The sequence below is a fragment of the Rhincodon typus genome, unplaced genomic scaffold (assembly GCF_021869965.1).
Source record: "Rhincodon typus isolate 14 unplaced genomic scaffold, sRhiTyp1.1 hic_rhity00011593, whole genome shotgun sequence".
Taxonomy (NCBI): Eukaryota; Metazoa; Chordata; class Chondrichthyes; order Orectolobiformes; family Rhincodontidae; genus Rhincodon; species Rhincodon typus.
In genome coordinates, this window is record NW_025977231.1 from 1 (window position 1) to 4,980 (window position 4,980).

Genomic DNA, 4,980 nt, shown 5'->3' on the forward strand with positions numbered 1-4,980 from the left:
CCCTGCAACCGCAGGAAGTGCTACACCTGCCCCCATACCTCCTCCCTCACCCCCATCCCAGGCCCCAAGAAGACTTTCCACATCAAGCAGATGTTCACCTGCACATCTGCCAATGTGGTATACTGCATCCGCTGTACCCGGTGTGGCTTCCTCTACATCGGGGAAACCAGGCGGAGACTCGGGGACCGCTTTGCAGAACACCTGCGCTCGGTTCGCAATAAACAACTGCACCTCCCAGTCGCGAACCATTTCAACTCCCCCTCCCATTCCTCAGACGACATGTCCATCCTGGGCCTCCTGCAGTGCCACAACGATGCCACCCGAAGGTTGCAGGAACAGCAACTCATATTCCGCTTGGGAACCCTGCAGCCCAATGGTATCAATGTGGATTTCACAAGTTTCAAAATCTCCCCTCCCCCTACCGCATCCCAAAACCAGTCCAGCTCGTCCCTGCCTCCCTAACCTGTTCTTCCTCCCACCGGTCCCCTCCTCCCACCTCAAGCCGCACCTCCATCTCCTACCGACCAACCTCATCCCGCCCCCTTGACCTGTCCGTCCTCCCTGGACTGACCTATCCCCTTCCTAACTCCCTACCTACACTCACCTTTCCTGGCTCCATCCCCGCCTCTTCGACCTGTTTGTTTCCTCTCCACCTATCCTCTCCTCTATCCCTCTTCTATCCGCCTCCCACTCTCTCCCTATTTATTTCAAAACCCCCTTCCCCTCCCCCTTTTCTGATGAAGGGTCTAGGCCCGAAACGTCAGCCTCTCTGCTCCTATGATGCTGCTTGGCCTGCTGTGTTCATCCAGCCCTGCACCTTGTTGTCTCGGATTCTCCAGCATCTGCAGTTCCTACTATCTGACACAGTACCCTAGATGTGGTTTTACCAATGCCTTGTACAATTGTAGTAAGACTTACATACTCTGGCAATCGAGAATGTAGTTGGTTTCATGCAAATGAATATGGGAGATAGATAGAGTGGAAGACAGAAAATATTATTTTAAAAATTTGGTGTAGGGCAAAAGGGAATGGTAATTGGACATGGACAGACAGAACCTTGTTGGTGAGATATGAATGATGAAATGCTGAACAGCCACTGCAAAGGTGAACACAAAAAAAACAAACTCTCACCTGCAAAGAAAAGGACAGGGGTTAGGGCTGTAAATTGTTGTCGAGAAGACCATAAAGCACCTAACCAAACAAATAGAAGTGCTGTTTCTTAAGGTTATTGTGAATTTCGTTGGAAAACTGCAGGGGACCAAGGACATAGAGGTCGGTATGACAGGAATACTTAAAATTAAAAGGAAGTTTGGGGACATGCTTGCGGACTGAACGTATGAATTATGAACAGAAGTAAGCCATTTGGTCTGTTTGAGTCCTGTCTGCCATTCATTAGAGTGGCTGAATTGTTCATCTTTTGAATTCCAATTTTCCATCCCCTTAGCTAACAAGTAACAAATTTCATCTTAAGATATTCAATGATCCCACCTTATAAGGAAGGGAGTTCCAAGTTCACTCTAACCTGTGTGAGAAGAATTGTCTCTGCAGTTCATTTCTGGTCGCCCAGTTATAGGAAGGATATTATCAAGCTGGATAGGGTTCAGAAGAGATTTACCAGGATGTTGCTGAGTATGGAAGGTTTGAGTTATAAAGAGAGGCTGGATAGGCTGGGGCTTCTTTCACTGGAACATAGGAATTTGAAAGGTATAGGTAGAGTTAATGGTAGTTGTCTTTTCCCTCGGGTGGGGGATTTTAAGACTAGGAGGTGCATTTTTAAGGTGAGAGGATAGGGATTTAAAGAAGACATGAGAGGCAAATTTTTTTTACACAGCGAGTGGTTCGTGTGTGGAATGAACTTCCTAAGGAAATGGTAGGTGTGGGTACAATAACAACGGTTAGAAGACATTTGGATAGTTATGTGAATAGGAAACATTTGGAGGGATATGGCCAGGAGCAGGCAAGTGGGACTAGTTTAGTTTGGGATTATGTTTAGTGTGGAATAGTTGGACCAAGTTTCACTGCTGTATGACTATGACCTCTGTGGTAAAAAGGTGATCTCCAGTTTGCGAACAATGCCCCCAGTTCTGGGCTCGTTCACAAGAGGAAATGTCCTTTCTGTATTCACCTTGTTACTACTGTTCAGGAACTTAAATACTTAATCAACTCACTCATCTTCTAAAATCTAGCAGAAATCTAGTCTGTCCAACCTTTCCTCATAAGACAAGTTGTTCGTTCAAAATATCAATCTAGTAAACCCTTGATGCACCTGAAGGTGCATTTACATACTTCCTTCTTAAAATAAACTAACTGAGACTTTTTGTAAAGTAGTCAACCAATCTGCATTTTCTGTTGTACTGTTTTTGGGAATAGGGAAGCAGTGGAAAACTGGATTATTATGACTGGATTTGATTCTTAAGTGGGGCATATTGTAAATCATGTGTACTTGTATTTTAAACAATATTATTGTCTTGTCAATTTATTATCTTGGATAAATTGCTATTTCAAAAGGAGCAAAGTACAGTGTCGTGGGGTGAAGGGAGAAGAATGGCATTCAGAGAGTTGGTGCAGATATGATGGGCATCTTTCTGTATTATAATAGTTCATTCTTTGAGATAACAAGAAGAAAAGTTGAATCTACAAGAGAACTGAATTGCTGTAAGAAGCGCAGATGTGTAGGGTTACAGATGTATACGGTTAATATTGAGCTAGCAAGATGCAGGCATTCTCCTGCATGGAGAATGATATTCACATTTTGAATACCCTTCCCTTCTCATAAGGTGTGTGATTCATTTTGTCCGTTCCTGTGACAAAGGAGCTAATCAACCTGTTCTCGCATCCTTGGATGGCTTGAACTAGGTGTAGACAGCAGAGAGCAGATCTCTGTAGTACAATTCTCTTTTAATTATGCAATTAAGTAAAAACTGTATGCACATTACCGATTTATTTACATTTTAGGAAAATATGGCATCATCTGTATTGAAGATCTGATCCATGAGATCTACACAGTAGGAAAGACCTTCAAAATGGCCAACAATTTCTTATGGCCCTTCAAGCTATCTTCACCACGTGGTGGCATGAACAAAAAGACAACACACTTTGTTGAGGGTGGTGATGCTGGTAACAGAGAAGACCAAATCAACAGGATGATCAGAAAAATGAACTAAAGGTAAGCTGTGTTCATTTTTATTTTTGAGGGGTTGTGTAAATGGTGTATTAAAGTTGCTATTCTTGTTGCAGCATATCTCTCGCTTAACACATATACTCATGTTATTCTGGTTGCAAATAAAACTTGATGTGAATATAAGTTAGTGCTGGAATACATGATGGATGAAGAAACTCAAATGTACATATTTTCTGGAGAACTCTGCATGTCTACAGCTATGCCCTGAAAGGTTTGATATTAGTGCACATAGGCTAAATAAAATGTGTTGAAAGCTAAATGAATATACTACTGAGTTTCAATTTGAGATATTGTTAAAGCAAGTGCTGGTTTTATAAGAAATGCACAATAAAAGCTAAACTTGCTGGGTCAGATGGTGTCTTTTAATATATCATGCAAAGTTCTGGGAATAGATGCTAAGTTGGTGTGGGAGAGAATGGGAAGGGATTACTCTGCATCTGGCTATAATTATAGCTGACTGAGTTGAGTCTGTAGCTAGCTTATTAACATGTTCTTTGAGTTAGTTTGGGCGTGAGGGAGGAACTGTCTTCTCATGCATGTGGCAACACAATATTTTCTCCACAGGCAGCAATATTGCTGGAGTTGTGATATTGTATCCTACCTACTGGCTTCTAGGGTAGGTGGTTGTTAGTGAGCCTGGAGGGCTAACTGCAAGTGACCTTTACTTCGTTTATTCCATAAGAATTTAATACATGCTTAACCAGGGGTTAACGGCAACGTAAAGCCCATTTTGCAATTTTCATAACCACATGGAATTGTATGTTCTGGTCCAGTTGCGTGTCAGACCATCTGGTACAAAATGAATAACTGACTCAGGAATTTAGTTGGCAGCAAAATACTTTGTGCAGGTGATGCCTGTGAAGCAATGATTAGAAAAATATAGTGTGGTTCTTTTTCCAGCTACACTGACCTTTTGTAACTTTATTCTTCTGTTTGGGAATGTGTGTACAGTTTTGATTTATTCCTGTGCCGATTTTAACAGGGTGGAACTGATTTTAATCAAATTTCAGTATTTGTGCCCTCAGGCTATTAATATACTGAAGTTATTGAACATTAAGATTTCATAATCCTTGATATGCAATATGTGTATTAATACATTTGCAGGAGATGTATATTCAAAGTCTTCAAACAAGTTAGAATGATACATGAAATAGTTTATTTTATAGCATAGAGGTGGAGAAAATATTTGAAATTTAATGGCGCCCTAAAGGGCAAAGGCAACTTATTCTAGTTAATGTTTGTCATTGTGAAAGGAAGTTAGTCTTTGGAGGAAAAGAAGGAAATAAAGAAAAAGCATGTGTGTAAACTGATTATACCTAACAAAAGAAGGAGATTTCTAGATCTTTGCCAGATGCAGTGCAATCTACTTTCTGTCCAAAGCCCAATAAATTTTGTGATTTATATTTGTTTTTAAAAATTCTAACTGGTTCTCTTCTTCTCCTCTTCCCTTCTAGGTAAACCACAGCTGTGAAATTGCCATCGTGTTCTGTTAAATAAAGAAATTATTTACACAGTAATCTTTTGTCTTGGACTTTGTTTGCTTTTACTGTAGAATTTTAAAGATTTAAATTTAAATCGATATTTTACCATTCTTTTACCATTAAACCACAACTCCTAAATTGAGATTATGTGATATGAAATTGCAAAGATTGAGAGTTTGGAATTGGCATAAGAAAAATTTGTTGAAATAAGCTAATGGATTGAGGGAAAATTAAAATTTAACATTTTCTTAAAGTTTGATTTCATACTTCAGCTGTACTGCATTATACAACCCAACAACTTTTTATATTTTGAAATGA

General features: G+C 40.2%; 1 long non-coding RNA gene across 1 annotated transcript; it reads left to right on the forward strand.

The window, feature by feature from the left end:
- Nucleotides 1-1,778: 1,778 nt before the first annotated feature.
- LOC125482516 lies at nucleotides 1,779-4,698 on the forward strand. Its single transcript, XR_007261670.1, has 2 exons — nucleotides 1,779-3,166; nucleotides 4,636-4,698. It is a non-coding gene; the product is annotated as an uncharacterized LOC125482516 (long non-coding RNA).
- Nucleotides 4,699-4,980: the final 282 nt, after the last annotated feature.